A 16,070-nucleotide genomic window follows, 5' to 3' on the forward strand; every position below is an offset into this window, starting at 1 on the left:
CTGCGGTATTTCTGTGGGATTATCTGGCTGAGCAGATAAAACCCTTACTCTTACGTGAAACATGTAGAAAGAGTCGTCTGTTAATTTCATCCGGAACTATCACTCCGAGAAGCTCGGTACTTAACATCAGAAATGACTTTGCTGTGGTTAGTTTGGCTACTATGAAGAGTTAGTCTCTGTAGGTGTGGTATTTTCTTTGCGATTGTGTGGCTGAGCATATAAAACCCTTAACCTAACCCAAATCCTACCTCAAGCGAAACATGTAGAAAGCACTGTCCGTTAATTTTATGCAAAGCTTTTACTCTGAGAAGCTCTCTACTTTCCATCAGAAATACCATTGCTGTGGTTAGCTTGGCTACTGCGACGAGTTGGTCTCTATTGCTGTGGTATTGTCTGCTAGAGCAGATAAAACTCTTACCCCAACCGTAACCGAAAGATATGGAGCCATCCATTGAGTTTATCAAAATCTAATACTAAGTTCGGGGATAATTTCTTTAGTTTTTATCTTGAGAAATGTTTTTCTAAAGTGCGAGTCCCGCCACCCACCATGATGAGCTGGGGTGCTTCTTCCTGAGCGCTAAGCGGGTACAGAGAAGTTGTTTAATCACAAGCTCTGTGCTTTAGATGACGTTCAATGTTCCTTTTATGGGAGCATCAAGAGAAGGGGCATGTTCTGAGTGGTCAAAAGGAAAAAAGTGCAGAAATTCATCAATTTGATCTAACTCTAAACCTTACTCTTAACTCTTAAAACATTAAATTGCTATTGCAGAAAAGTTCAATTTGAAAAAAAAACAAAACAAACACTTGTATTGTTCCAAACCGCACCAACAACTTTTCAAGTTTAAAATGGGATAACGTAATCAAGATATAAGACTGGGAGATCAGTTGTAATGAATAAACACCCAAATTGCCCCCAGACTTAACCAATCAAACTCTATCCATATCCCTAACCCGAATCCTGGGGGTATTTCTAATCCAGCACTTGGGCATTGGCGGAGGTGCTCAGTTGACATGTGTTGGCTCTGGCATTCAACCCTAACCATAAAGTTAACCTAGTATGTTCAGTGTGAAATGCCGGAGCCGTGGTTAGCTTGGCTACCGCGAAGAGTTGGTCTCTTGCTGTGGGGTTTTCTGTGGGATTTGCTGCCTGAGCAGGTAGAACCTCTACCCTAATACAAACCCCAACCCAAACGTGTTGAAAGAGCCGTCTGTTAATTTTATCCAAATTTTGCATACCGAGAAGCTCTGTACTTCGCATCAGAAATGCCACTGCAGTGATTAGTTTGGCAACCGCCAAGACAGTCTCTGTTGCTATGGTATTATTTGTGGGATTAATTCTTAGCAGGAGCCAAGCTAACCACGGCAATGGTATTTCTGGTGGAAGATACGGAGTGTTTCGGAGCTTGTGGTTCGGATATAATTAGCGGCTGGCTCTTTTTGTAAGGGTTGGGATAGGTTTAGTATAAGGGTTTTATCTGCTTAGGCAGACAGTCGCTGTTGTATTTCTGCGGGATTGTCCGCCTGAACAGATAAAACCCTTACCATAAGTGAAACATGTAGAAAGACGCGTCCATTAATGTTAACCAAAACTTTCACTCCGAGAAGCTTGGTACTTTCCATCAGGAATGCCATTGCCGTAGTTAGCTTGGCTACTACAAAGAGTTTTTCTCTGTTGCTGTGGTATTTTCTGTGCGATTGACTGCCTGAGCTGATAAAACCCTTACAATTAAGCGAAATATGTAGACGGAGTCGTCCATTAATTTCATCCAAAACTATTACTCCAAGAAGCTTGGTACTTTCCATCAGAAATGCCATTGCTGTGGTTTGCTTCGCTACCATGAAGAGTTAGTCTCTGTTTCTATTGTGTTTCTGCGGGATTGTCCGACTGAATAGATAAAACCCTTACTATAAGTGAAATATGTAGAATAGCCTTTCATTAATTTTATCCAAAACTTTCACTGCAAGAAACTTGGTACTTTCCATCAGGAATGCCATTGCCGTAGTTAGCTTGGCTACTACGAAGAGTTAGTCTTTGTTGCTGTGGTGTTCTCTGTGTGATTGACTGCCTGAGCTGATAAAACTCTAAGCGAAACATGTAGAAAGAGCCATCCGTTTATTTTAGCCAAAGCTATCGCTGTGAGAAGCTTGCTACACTCCATCAGAAATGCCATTGGCTACCACCAAGACTGTCTGTTGCTGTGGTATTTTTTGGGATTATCTGGCTGAGCAGATAAACTCTTACGTGAAACATGTAGAAAGAGTCGTCTGTTAATTTCATCCGGAACTATCACTCCGAGAAGCTCGGTACTTAACATCAGAAATGACTTTGCTGTGGTTACTTTGGCTACTATGAAGATTTGGTCTCTGTTACTGTAGTGTTTTCTTTGGGATTGTGTGGCTGAGCAGATAAAACCCTAACCCAAATCCTACCTCAAGCGAAATATGTAGAAAGCGCTGTCCGTTAATTTTATGCAAAGCTTTTACTCTGAGAAGCTCTCTACTTTCCATCAGAAATACCATTGCCGTGGTTAGCTTGGCTACTGCGACGAGTTGGTCTCTATTGCTGTGGTATTGTCTGTAGGATTGTCTGCCAGAGCAGATAAAACTCTTACCCCAACCGTAACCGAAAGATATAGAGCCATCCATTGAGTTTATCAAAACCTAATACTAATTTCAGAGATAATTTCTTTAGTTTTTATCTTGAGAAATGTTTTTCTAAAGTGCGAGTCCCGCCACTCACCATGATGAGCCTGGGGTGCTTCTCCCTGACCGCGAAGCAGGTACAGAGAAGTGGTTTAATCACTCTCTGTGCTTTTGGTGACCGTTCAGTGTTGCTTTTATGGAGTTATCAAGAGGAAGGAGCATGTTCGGTGTGGTAAAAAGGAGGGGCAAAACTGTAGAAATTCATCAATTTTATTTAAACCTACCCCTAAAACTTAGTCCAAACCCTAAAAACATGACGAATGTAGAAGTGCAATTCAATAAAAAAAAACCACTTGTATTGCTGCAAACCCCACCAACAACTTTTCAAGTTTAAAACGGGATAAACTAATCAAGAGGGAGGCAAAGGGGGATCAAGTGTAAAGAATAAACAACCTCCAAATAGATTCTATACCCAATCCATCAAACGCTCTCCAAATTCGTAACCCTAAACCTGGGGGTATCTGTAAGCCAGTATTTGGGCATTGTTGAGGCGCCTGGTTGACATGTGTTGGCTCTGGCATTCAATTCTAACCCTTACCTTTCACTCGGAGAAGCCTAGTATCTCCCATCAAAAATGCCATTGCCGTGGTTGGCGTGGCTAACATGAAGAGTTAATCTCTGTTGCTGTGGGATTTTCTGCCCGAGCAGGTAAAACCTTTACCTTAACACAAACCCTACCCTCAGGTGTTGAAAGAGCCGTATGTTGATTTTTATCCAAACCTTTCACACCGAGAAGCTCTGTACTTTCCATCAGAAATGCCATTGCAATGGTTAGCTTGGCAACTGCCAAGACAGTCTCTGTTGCTATGGTATTCTTTGTGGGATTAATTCTTAGCAGAAGTCAAGCTAACCACGGCAATGGTATTTGACGGAAAATACTGTCACGGAGCTTAAGGTTTGGATATAATTAACGGATGGCTCTTTCTACATCTTTCTGTAAGGGTTGGGATAGGTTTAGTATAAGAGTTTTATCTGCTCAGGCAGACTGTCTGTTGCTGTGGTATTGTTTGTGGAACTACTTTTGAGTAGGAAAAACCCTCTGTAACCCTACGCCAACCCTGGCCAAAAGATGTAGAAAGAGACGGCCATTAATTTTATCCAAAAGATTCAGAAGACTACACTTTCAGCGGTCATTTCTGTCGTTCTTGGTTTGAAAAATGTTTAAGTGTGAGTCCACCACCCACGATGATGAGCTACGGTGCTTTTTCCTGAGCATGAAGCAGGTACAGAGAAGTGATTTGATTACAAGCTCTGTCCTTTTGAGGCAAAGAGCGTGCTCTGAGTGGTAAAAGAAAAAAATTGAGAAAGCCATCAATTGCTTTTATTTTAAACCTAACCCTAAAAACATTAAACTGCAATAGCAGTGAACTTCAACTAAAAAAAAAAAAGATTTATAATGCTCCAAACCTCACCAGCAGATTTTCAGGTTTAACACGGGATAAACTAATCAAGATACAGGACAGTGGCAGATCAGTTGTAAAGAAGGAAAAAAACATCCAAATTGAACCCATCAATCTCTCCATATCTCTCATATTGGGGTATCGCTAAGCCAGCGGTTGGGCACTGTCCGCCTGAGCAGAAAAACTTGACCCTAAACTCAAACACTACGTCAACCAAAACATGTAGCAAGGACCATCCGTTGATTTTTATCCAAAACGTTTACTACGAGAAGCTTGGTTCTTTCCTTCAGGAATGCAATTGGCGTGGTTAGCTTGGCTACTGCGAAGAGTTAGTCTCTATTGCTGTGATATTCTCTGTGCGATTGACTGCCTGAGCTGATAAAACCCTTATACTAACTGAAATATGTTGAAAGAGCCGTTCGGTAATTTTATTCAAAATGTTTACTACGAGTACCTCTACTTTCCATCATAAATGCCATTGCCATGGGTAGTTTGGCTACAATGAAGTTGATCTCTGTTGCTATGGTATTCTCTGTGCGATTATCTGCTTAAACAGGTAACACACTTACCTTAACCCAACCAAAACATGTAAGAAGAGTCATCCGTTAATTTTGTCCAAAACTTTCACTCCAAGATGCTCGGTTTGTCCTTCAAAAATGCCATTGCCGTGGTTACCTTGGCTACCACGAAGAGTTAGTCTCTGTCGCTGTTGTATTTCTGAGGGATTGTCCGCCTAAACAGATAAACCCCTTACTCTAAGCGAAACATTTAGAAAGCACTCCGTTTATTTCATCCAAAATTTTCAGTCGAACAAGCTCGGTTCTTTCCTTCAGAAATGCCATTGCTGTGGTTAGCTTCGCTACTGCGAAGAGTTAGTCTCTGTTGCTGTGGTATTCTCTGTGCGATTGTCTGCCTGAGCAGATAATGCCCTTACAACTAAGCGAAATATATAGAAAAAGCCGTCCAGTAATTTTATCCAAAACTTTTACTACGAGTAGCTTGGCACTTTCCATCAGAAATTCCATTTTCGTAGTTAGCTTGGTTACAATTAAGAGTTGGTCTCTGTTGCTGTTGTATTTCTGCGATTGTCTGCTTAAACAGGTAACACACTTGCCCTAACCCAACCAAAACATGTAGGAAGAGCCGTCCGTTAATTTTATGCAAAACATTCAGTCCAAGAAGCTCGGTTCTTTGCTTCAGAAATTCCATTGCCGTGGTTAGCTTGGCTAGCACAAAGAGTTAGTCTCTGTTGCTGTTGTATTTTGCGCGATTGTCCGACTGAACAGATAAAACCCTTACCATAAGTGAAACATGTAGAAAGAGCCGTCCAATAATGTTATCCAAAACTTTCACTTCGAGAAGCTTGCTACTTTCCCTCAGTAATGACATTGCCTTGGTTTGTTTCGCTACCATGAAGAGTTGGTCTCTGTTTCTATTGTGTTTCTGCGGGATTGTCCGACTGGACAGATAAAACCCTTACACTAAGTGAAACATGTAGAAAGAGCCGTCCAGTAATTTTATGCAAAACTTTCACTCCGAGAAGCTTGGTACTTAACATCTGAAATGCCATTGCCATGGTTAGCTTGGCTACTGCGAAGAGTTGGTGTCTGTTGCTGTGGTATTCTCTGTGCGATTGACTGCCTGAGCTGATGAAACCCTTACGCTAAGCGAAACATGTAGAAAGAGCCGTCCATTAATTTTATCCAAAACTTTCACTCTGAGACGCTTGGTAGTTTCCATCAGTATTGCCATTGCTGTGTTAAGCTTGGCAACTACGAAGAGTTAGTCTTTGTTGCTGTGGTGTTGTCTGTGTGATTGTCTGCCTGAGTTGATAAAACCCTTACACTAAGCGAAACATGTAGAAAGAGCCGTCCGTTAATTTTATGCAAAACTTTCACTCGGAGAAGCTTGGTACTTTCCATCAGAAATGCCATTGCCATGGTTAGCTTGGCTACTGCGAAGAGTTAGTCTCTGTTGCTGTGGTATTCTCTGTGCGATTGTCTGCCTGAGCTGATAAAACCCTTACACTAAGCGAAACATGTAGAAAGAGCTGTCCAGTAATTTTATCCAAAACTTTCACTCCGAGAATCTTGGTACTTTACTTCAGTAATGCAATTGCCCGGGTTTGCTTGGCTACCATGAAGAGTTAGTCTCTGTTGCTATTGTGTTTCTGCGGGATTGTCCGACTGAACAGATAAAACCCTTACTATAAGTGAAATATGTAGAATAGCCTTTCATTAATGTTATCCAAAACTTTCATTGCAAGAAACTTGATACTTTCCATCAGGAATGCCATTGCCGTAGTTAGCTTGGCTACTACGAAGAGTTAGTTTTTGTTGCTGTGGTGTTTTCTGTGTGACTGACTGCTTGAGCTGATAAAACGCTAAGCGAAACATGTAGATAGAGCCGTCTATTAATTTTACCCAAAATTTTCACTCCGAGAAGCTTGGTACTTTCCATCAGGAATGCCATTGCTGTGGTTAGCTTGGCTACTGTGAGGAGTTAGTCTCTGTTGCTGTGGTATTCTCTGTGCGATTGTCTGCCTGAGCTGATAAAACCCTTACCCTAAGCGAAACATGTAGAAAGAGCTGTCCAGTAATTTTATCTAACTTTCACTCCGAGAATCTTGGTACTTTCCTTCAGTAATGCCATTGCCCTGGTTTGCTTGGCTACCACAAAGAGTTAGTCTCTGTTGCTGTTGTATTTTTGCGGGATTGTCCGTCTGAACAGATAAAACCCTTACTATAAATGAAACATTTAGAAAGAGCCGTCCATTAATATTATCCAAAACTTTCACTCCAACAAGCTTGGTACTTTCCATCAGGAATGCTGTTGCCGTAGTTAGCTTGGCTACTACGAAGAGTTAGTCTCTGTTGCTGTGGTGTTCTCTGTGCGATTGTCTGCCTGAGCTGATAAAACCCTTACCCTAAGTGAAACATGTAGAAACGGCCTCCGTGAAATTTTTTTTCCGAAGCTTTTTCCAAACCCGGTACTTGAAAAGAGCAGTGCCATTGCTGTGGTTAGCTTGGCTACAACGAAGTTAGTCTCTGTTGCTGTGGGATTGTCTGTCTGAGCAGGTAAAACACTTGCGCTAACCTAATCGGAACATTGTAGCAAGAGCATACGTCAATAAGATCCAAAACTGTCACTCCGAGAAGCTGGGTACTTTCCATCCGAAATGCCATTGCCGTGGTGAGCTTGCTCCTGCGAAGGGTTAGTCTCTCTTGCTGTGAGATTGTTTGCCTGAGCACATAAAACCCTTAACCAATCCCAAACCCTACCTCAACCAAAACATGAAGTCAGTTAGTTTGATCCAAAATTTTGAGTACGAGAAAGTCGGTACTTAATTTCAGAATTTTCATTGCTGTGTTTAGCTTGGCTACCGTGAAGTGTTAGTCTCTGTTGCTTTGATATTCTGTGTGGGATTGTCTGCCTGAGCAGGTAAAACAATTACCCTAAACCAACGGAAACGTGTAGAAAGAGCCATCCGTTTATTTTACCCAAAACTATCGCTGCGAGAAGCTTGCTACTCGACATCGGAAATGCCATTGCCATGGTTGGCTTGGCTACCACCAAGACTGTTTGTTGCTGTGGTATTTCTTTGGGATTATCTCGCTGAGCAGATAAAACTCTTACGTGAAACATGTAGAAAGAGTCGTCTGTTAATTTCATCCGGAACTATCACTCCGAGAAGCTCGGTACTTTCCATCAGAAATGACTTTGCTGTGGTTAGTTAGGCTACTCTGAAGAGTTAGTCTCTGTTGGTGTGGTATTTTCTTTGGGTTTGTGTGGCTGAGCAGATAAAACCCTTATCCTAACCCAAATCCTACCTCAAGCAAACATGTAGAAAGCGCTGTCCGTTAATTTTATGCGAAACTTTTACTCTGAGAAGCTCTCTACTTTCCATCAGAAATACCATTGTCGTGGTTAGCTTGGCTACCGCGTCGAGTTGGTCTCTATTGCTGTGGTATTGTCTGTAGGATTGTCTGCCAGAGCATATAAAACTCTTACCCCAACCGTAACCGAAAGGTATAGAGCCATCCATTGAGTTTATCAAAACCCAACAGTAATTTCGGGGATAATTTCTTTAGTTTTTATCTTGAGAAATGTTTTTCTAAAGTGCGAGTCTCGCCACTCACCATGATGAGCCTGGGGTGCTTCTCCCTGACCGCGAAGCAGGTACAGAGAAGTGGTTTAATCACTCACTCTGGGCTTTTGGTGACCGTTCAGTGTTGCTTTTAAGGAGTTATCAAGAGGAAGGAGCCTGTTCGGTGTGGTAAAAAGGAGGGGCAAAATGTAGAAATTAATCAATTTTATCTAAACCTACCCCTAAAACTTAGTCCTAACCCTAAAAACATGACAATTGTAGAAGTGCAATTCAATAAAAGAAATCCACTTGTATTGCTGCAAACCCCACCAACAACTTTTCAAGTTTAAAACGGGATAAACTAATCAAGAGGGAAGACAATGGGGGATCAAGTGTAAAGAATAAACAACCTCCAAATAGATCCTATACTCAATCGATTAAACTCTCTCCAAATTCGTAACCCTAAACCTGGGGGTATCTGTAAGCCAGTATTTGGGCATTGTTGAGGCGCCTGGTTGACATGTGTTGGCTCTGGCATTCAATTCTCTAACCCTTACCTTTCACTCGGAGAAGCCTAGTATTTCCCATCAAAAATGCCATTGCCATGGTTGGCGTGGCTAACATGAAGAGTTAATCTCTGTTGCTGTGGGATTTTCTGCCTGAGCAGGTAAAACCTTTACCTTAACACAAACCCTACCCTTACGTGTTGAAAGAGCCGTATGTTGATTTTTATCCAAACCTTTCACACCGAGAAGCTCTGTACTTTCCATCAGAAATGCCATTGCAATGGTTAGCTTGGCAACCGCCAAGACAGTCTCTGTTGCTATGGTATTCTTTGTGGGATTAATTCTTAGCAGAAGTCAAGCTAACCACGGCAATGGTATTTGATGGAAAATAATGTCACGGAGCTTAAGGTTTGGATATAATTAATGGATGGCTCTTTCTACATCTTTCTGTAAGGGTTGGGATAGGTTTAGTATAAGAGTTTTATCTGCTCAGGCAGACAGTGTCTGCTGCTGTGGTATTCTTTGTGGAACTACTTTTGAGTAGGAAAAACCCTCATTGTAACCCTACGCCAACCCTGGCCAAAAGATGTAGAAAGAGACCTCCATTAATTTTATCCAAAACTTTCATTTCGAGAAGCTCGGTACTTTCCATCAGAAATGCAATTTCCATCAAATTATGCAAACCTAATCCTAACCAAAAGATTCAGAAGACTACACTTTCAGCGGTCATTTCTGTCGTTCTTGGCTTGAAAAATGTTTCTAAGTGTGAGTCCGCCACCCACGATGATGAGCTGCGGTGCTTCTTCCGGAGCATGAAGCAGGTACAGCGAAGTGATTTGATTACAAGCTCTGTGCTTTTGAGGCAGAGTGTGCTCTGAGTGGTAAAAGAAAAAAATTGAGAAAGCCATCAATTACTTTTATTTTAAACCTAACTCTAAAAACATTAACCTGCAATAGCAGTGAATTTCAATTAAAAAAAAAAAATCACTTATGCTCCAAACACCATCAACAACTTTTCAAGTTTAAATCAGGATAAACGGTGGATAATCTCAAGCTGTGTGCTTTTGAGGCAAGATGCATCCTCTGATTGGTAAAATGGAGAAATCTATCTATTTTATTGAAACATAACTCTAACAACAAACTGCCATAGCAGAGAACTTCAATTTAAAAAAAAAAAAGGTTTATAATGCTCCAAACCTCACCAGCAATTTTTCAAGTTTAACACGGGATAAACTAATCAAAATACAGGACAGTGGCAGATCAGTTGTAAAGAAGAAAAAATATCCAAATTGAACCCATCAATCTCTCCATAACTCTCATATTGGGGTATCGCTGAGCCAGTGCTTGGGCACTGTCCGCCTGAGCAGAAACACTTGACACTAAACTCAAACACTGTCAACCGAAACATGTAGCAAGGACCATCCGTTGATTTATTTCCAAAACTTTTACTACGAGAAGCTTGGTTCTTTCCTTCAGGAATGCAATTGGCGTGGTTAGCTTGGCTACTGCGAAGAGTTAGTCTCTATTGCTGTGGTATTCTCTGTGCGATTGTCTGCCTGAGCTGATAAAACCCTTACACTAAGCGAAAGATATAGAAAGAGCTTTCAGTTAATTTTATCCAAGACTTTCACTGCGAGAAGCTTGGTACTTTCTGTCAGAAATGCCATTGCCGTGGTTACCTTGGCTACTGCGAAGAGTTAGTCTCGGTTGCTGTGGTATTCTCTGTGCGATTGTCTGCCTGAGCTGATAAAACCCTTAAACTAAGCGAAACATGGAAGGAGCCGTCCGTTAATTTTATCCAAGACTTTCACTCCGAGAAGCTTGGTACTTTCCATCAGAAATCCGATTGCCGTGGTTAGCCTGGCTACTGCGAAGAGTTAGTCTCTGTTGCTCTGAGATTGTTTGCCTGAGTAGATAAAACCCTTAACCAATCCCAAACCCTACGTCAACCAAAACATGAAGAAAGTCATCAGTTAATTTGATCCAAAATTGACTACGAGAATTCGGTACTTTATTTCAAAATTGTCATTTCTGTGTTTAGCTTGGCTACCGCGAAGTGGTAGTCTCTGTCGCTGTGGGATTGTCTGCCTGAGCAGGTAAAACACTGACCCTAACCCAACCCAAACATGTATGTAGAAAGAACCATCCGTTTATTTTACCCAAAACTATCGCTGCGACAAGCTCGCTGCTCTCCGTCAGAAATGCCATTGCCGTGGTTGGCTTGGCTACCACCAACACTGTCTGGTACTGTGGTACTTCTATGGGATTATCCGGCTGAGCAGATAAAACCCTTTCTCTTAAGTGAAACATGTAGAAAGAGTCATCTGTTAATTTCATCCGGAACTATCACTCCGAGAAGCTCGGTACTTTACATCAGAAATGACTTTGTTGTGGTTAGTTTGGCTACTATGAAGAGTTAGACTCTGTTGCTGCGGTGTTCTCTGTTTGATTGTCTACCTGAGCTGATAAAACACTTACCCTAAGCGAAACATGTAGAAGGAGCCGTCCATTAATTTTATCACAAGATTTTATTCTGAGCAGCTTGGTACATTCCATCTGAAATACCATTACCGTGGTTAACTTGTCTATCGAAGTTATTCTCTGTTGCAGTGGTATTCTCTAAGATTTTCTGCTTTAGCAGGTGAAACCCTAACTCTATCCCAACCGAAACATCTAGAAAGAGCAATCCATTAATTTTATCTGAAACTATCACTCCATGTTCAGAAATGTTACTGCGAAGAGGTAGTCGCTGTTGATGTGGTATTGTCTGTTGTATTGTTTGCCTGAGCAGACAATACTCTTAGCCTAACTCATCCCTAAACGAAAGATGTAGAAAGGGCAATCTGTTAATTTTATCCAAACCTTTCAGTTGGAAAATCTCAGTATTTCCATCAGAAATGACTGTCATGGATAGCTTGGCTACTGCTAAGAGTTATTCTCTGTTGTCGTATTTTTTTGTGGGATTGTCTGACTGAGCAGATAAGCCCTAACCCAAACCTTATCTCAAGTGAAACATGTAGAAAGCTCTCTTTGTTCATTTTATGCAAATCTTTTACTCTGAAAAGCTCAGTACTTTCCATCAGAAATGCCATTGCCATGGTTAGCTTGGCTACTGCGACGAGTTGGTGTCTTCCTGTGGTATTCTCTGTAGGATTGTGTGCCAGAGCAGATGAAACCCTTACCCTAACCCAAAGATATAGAGCCATCCGTTACGTTTAGCCAAACCTAATCCTATTTTCAGGGATAGGTTCTTTAGTTTTATCGTGAGAAATGTTTTTCTAAAGTGAGTCCCGCCACCCACGACGATGAGCTGGGGTACTTCTTCCTGAGCGCTAAGCGGGTACAGAGACGTGGTCTGAATGGTAAAAAGGAAAAAAGTGCAGAAAATCATCAATTTGATCTAAACCTTAGTCTTAACTCTTAAAACATTAAATTGCAATTGCAGAAAAGTTCAATTAAAAAAAAAAACACTTGCATTGTTTCAAACCCCACCAACAACTTTTCAAGTTTAAAACGGGATAAAGTAATCAAGATATAAGACAAAGGGAGATCAGTTATAACGAATAAACACCCAATTTGCTCCTAGACTTAACCAATCTATCCATATCCCTAATCCTGGGTGTATTTTTAATCCAGCACTTGGGCATTGGCAGAGGTGCTCAGTTGACATGTGTTGGCTCTGGCATTCAATCCTAACCATAAAGTTAACCTAGTATTTTCAATCTGAAATGCTGTTGCTGTGGTTAGCTTGGCTACTGCCAAGAGTTGGTCTCTGTTGCTGAGGGGTTTTCTGTGGGATTTGCTGCCTGAGCAGATAAAACCTTTACCCTAATACAAACCCAACCCAAACGTGTTGAAAGAGCCGTCTGTTAGTTTTATCCAAATCTTGCATACCGAGAAGCTCTGTACTTTCCATCAGAAATGCTATTGTTGGCTTGGCAACCTCCAAGACAGTCTCTGTTGCTATGGTATTATTTGTGGGATTAATTCTTAGCAGGAGCCAAGCTAACCACGGCAATGGTATTTCTGGTGGAATATTCTGAGTGTTTCGGAGCGTTTGGTTCAGATATAATTAGCGGCTGGCTCTTTCTACATGTTTTTGTAAGGGTTGGGATAGGTTTAGTATAAGGGTTTTATCTGCTTAGGCAGACAGTCTCTATTGCTGTTGTATTTCTGCGGGATTGTCTGCCTGAACAGATAAAACCCTTACCATAAGTGAAACATTTAGAAAGAGCCGTCCATTAATGTTATCCAAAACTGTCACTCCGAGAAGCTTGGTACTTTCCATCAGGAATGCCATTGCCGTAGTAAGCTTGGGTATGACAAAGAGTTAGTCTCTGTTGCTGTGGTGTTCTCTGTGTGATTGACTGCCTGAGCTGATAAAACCCTTTACTAACTGAAATATGTTGAGAGAGCCGTTCAGTAATTTTATTCAAAATTTTTACTACGAGTACCTCTAATTTCCATCCTAAATGCCATTGCTGTGGTTAGCTTGGCTACAATGAAGAGTTAGTCTCTGTTGCTATGGTATTCTCTGTGCGATTATCTGCTTAAACAGGTAACACACTTACCCTAACCCAACCAAAACATCTAAGAGCCATCCGTTAATTTTGTCCAAAACTTTCACTCCAAGATGCTCGGTTTTTCCTTCAAAAATGCCATTGCCATGGTTACCTTGGCTACCACGAAGAGTTAAGTCTCTGTCGCTGTTCTATTTCTGAGGGATTGTCCGCCTAAACAGATAAACCCATTACTCTAAGCGAAACATATAGAAAGCACTCCGTTTATTTCATCCAAAATTTTTAGTCGAAGGTCGGTTCTTTCCTTCAGAAATGCCATTGCGGTGGTTAGCTTCGCTACTGCGAAGAGTTGGTCTCTGTTGCTGTGGTATTCTCTGTGCGATTGTCTGCCTGAGCAGATAATGCCCTTACAACTAAGCGAAATGTATAGAAAAAGCCGTCCGGTAATTTTATCCAAAACTTTTGCTACGAGTAGCTTGGTACTTTCCATCAGAAATTCCATTTTCGTAGTTAAAATGGCTACAATGAAGAGTTAGTCTCTGTTGCTGTTGTATTTCTGCGATTGTCTGCTTACACAGGTAACATACTTGCCCTAACCCAACCAAAACATGTAGGAAGAGCCGTCCGTTAATTTTATGCAAAACATTCAGTCCAAGAAGCTCGGTTCTTTGCTTCAGAAATTCCATTGCCGTGGTTAGCTTGGCTACCACGAAGAGTTGGTCTCTGTTGCTGTTGTATTTCTGAGGGATTGTCCGCCTAAATGGATAAAACGCTTACACTAAGCGAAATATGTAAAAACGCCGGGCATTAATTTTACCCAAATCTTTCCCTCCAAAAAGCTTGGTACTTTCCATCAGAAATGCCATTGCTGTGGTTAGCTTGGCTACCACGAAGAGAGTTAGTCTCTGTTGTTGTTGTATTTCTGTGGGTTTGTCCGCCTGAACAGATAAAACCCTTACCGTAAGTGAAACATGTAGAAAGAGCCGTCCATTAATTTTATCCAAAACTTAGACTCTGAGAAGCTTGGTACTTTCCATCAGTAATGCCATTGCTGTGTTGAGCTTGGCAACTACGAAGAGTTAGTCTCTGTTGCTGTGGTGTTCTCTGTGTAATTGTCTGCCTGAGCTGATATAACCCTTACACTAAGCGAAATATGTGGAAAGAACTGTCCAGTAATTTTATCCAAAACTTTCACTCCGAGAATCTTGGTACCTTCCCTCAGTAATGACATTGCCTTGGTTTGCTTCGCTACCATGAAGAGTTAGTCTCTGTTTCTATTGTGTTTCTGCGGGATTGTCCGACTGAATAGATAAAACCCTTACTATAAGTGAAATATGTAGAATAGCCTTTCATTAATTGTATCCAAAACTTTCACTGCAAGAAACTTGGTACGTTCCATCAGGAATGCCATTGCTGTAGTTAGCTTGGCTACTACGAAGAGTTGGTCTCTGTTGCTGTGGTGTTCTCTGTGTGATTGACTGCCTGAGCTGATAAAACGCTAAGCGAAACATGGAGAAAGAGCCATCCGTTTATTTTACCCAAAACTATTGCTGCGAGAAGCTTGCTACTCTCCATCAGAAATGCCATTGCCATGGTTGACTTGGCTACCAGCAAGACTGTCTGTTGCTGTGGTATTTCTTTGGGATTATCTGGCTGAGCAGATAAAACCCTTACTCTTACGTGAAACATGTAGAAAGAGTCGTCTGTTAATTTCATCCGGAACTATCACTCCGAGAAGCTCGGTACTTTCCATCAGACATGACTTTGCTGTGGTTTGGCTACTATGAAGAGTTTGTCTCTGTTGGTGTGGTATTTTCTTTGGGATTGTGTGGCTGAGCAGATAAAACCCTTAACCTAACCCAAATCCTACCTCAAGCGAAATATGTAGAAAGCACTGTCCGTTAATTTTATGCAAAGCTTTTACTCTGAGAAGCTCTCTACTTTCCATCAGAAATACCATTGCTGTGGTTGGCTTGGCTACTGCGACGAGTTGGTCTCTATTGCTGTGGTATTGTCTGCCAGAGCAGATAAAACTCTTACCCCAACGGTAACCGAAAGATATGGAGCCATCCATTGAGTTTATCAAAATCTAATACTAAGTTCGGGGATAATTTCTTTAGTTTTTATCTTGAGAAATGTTTTTCTAAAGTGCGAGTCCCGCCACCCACCATGATGAGCTGGGGTGCTTCTTCCTGAGCGCTAAGCGGGTACAGAGAAGTTGTTTAATCACAAGCTCTGTGCTTTAGATGACGTTCAATGTTCCTTTTATGGGAGCATCAAGAGAAGGGGCATGTTCTGAGTGGTAAAAAGGAAAAAAAGTGCAGAAATTCATCAATTTGATCTAACCCTAAACCTTACTCTTAACTCTTAAAACATTAAATTGTAATTGCAGAAAAGTTCAATTTGAAAAAAAAACAAAACAAACAAACGACAAACACTTGTATTGTTCCAAACCCCACCAACAACCTTTCAAGTTTAAAACGGGATAAAGTAATCAAGATATAAGACTGGGAGATCAGTTGTAATGAATAAACACCCAAATTGCCCCCAGACTTAACCAATCAAACTCTATCCATATCCCTAACCCGAATCCTGGGGGTATTTCTAATCCAGCACTTGGGCATTGGCGGAGGTGCTCAGTTGACATGTGTTGGCTCTGGCATTCAATCCTAACCATAAAGTTAACCTAGTATGTTCAGTGTGAAATGCCGGAGCCGTGGTTAGCTTGGCTACCGCGAAGAGTTGGTCTCTTGCTGTGGGGTTTTCTGTGGGATTTGCTGCCTGAGCAGGTAGAACCTCTACCCTAATACAAACCCCAACCCAAACGTGTTGAAAGAGCCGTCTGTTAATTGTA

General features: G+C 41.4%; 4 non-coding genes and 2 pseudogenes across 4 annotated transcripts; all 6 read left to right on the forward strand.

Annotated features, from left to right (window-relative positions):
* Window positions 1-464: 464 nt before the first annotated feature.
* On the forward strand, window positions 465-682 carry LOC130120173 (small nucleolar RNA U3). Its single transcript, XR_008810895.1, has one exon. It is a non-coding gene; the product is annotated as a small nucleolar RNA U3 (small nucleolar RNA).
* A 1,976-nt stretch (window positions 683-2,658) lies between these two features.
* LOC130120187 (small nucleolar RNA U3) lies at window positions 2,659-2,877 on the forward strand. The gene has a single exon (XR_008810910.1). It is a non-coding gene; the product is annotated as a small nucleolar RNA U3 (small nucleolar RNA).
* A 937-nt stretch (window positions 2,878-3,814) lies between these two features.
* On the forward strand, window positions 3,815-3,990 carry LOC130120196 (small nucleolar RNA U3; annotated as a pseudogene).
* Window positions 3,991-8,165: 4,175 nt separating this feature from the next.
* On the forward strand, window positions 8,166-8,381 carry LOC130120200 (small nucleolar RNA U3). Its single transcript, XR_008810922.1, has one exon. It is a non-coding gene; the product is annotated as a small nucleolar RNA U3 (small nucleolar RNA).
* Window positions 8,382-9,403: 1,022 nt separating this feature from the next.
* Window positions 9,404-9,579, forward strand: LOC130120209 (small nucleolar RNA U3; annotated as a pseudogene).
* Window positions 9,580-15,302: 5,723 nt separating this feature from the next.
* LOC130120174 (small nucleolar RNA U3) lies at window positions 15,303-15,520 on the forward strand. Its single transcript, XR_008810896.1, has one exon. It is a non-coding gene; the product is annotated as a small nucleolar RNA U3 (small nucleolar RNA).
* The last annotated feature ends 550 nt before the right edge of the window (window positions 15,521-16,070 follow it).

The sequence above is a fragment of the Lampris incognitus genome, chromosome 10, assembly GCF_029633865.1.
Source record: "Lampris incognitus isolate fLamInc1 chromosome 10, fLamInc1.hap2, whole genome shotgun sequence".
NCBI classification, from domain to species: Eukaryota; Metazoa; Chordata; class Actinopteri; order Lampriformes; family Lampridae; genus Lampris; species Lampris incognitus.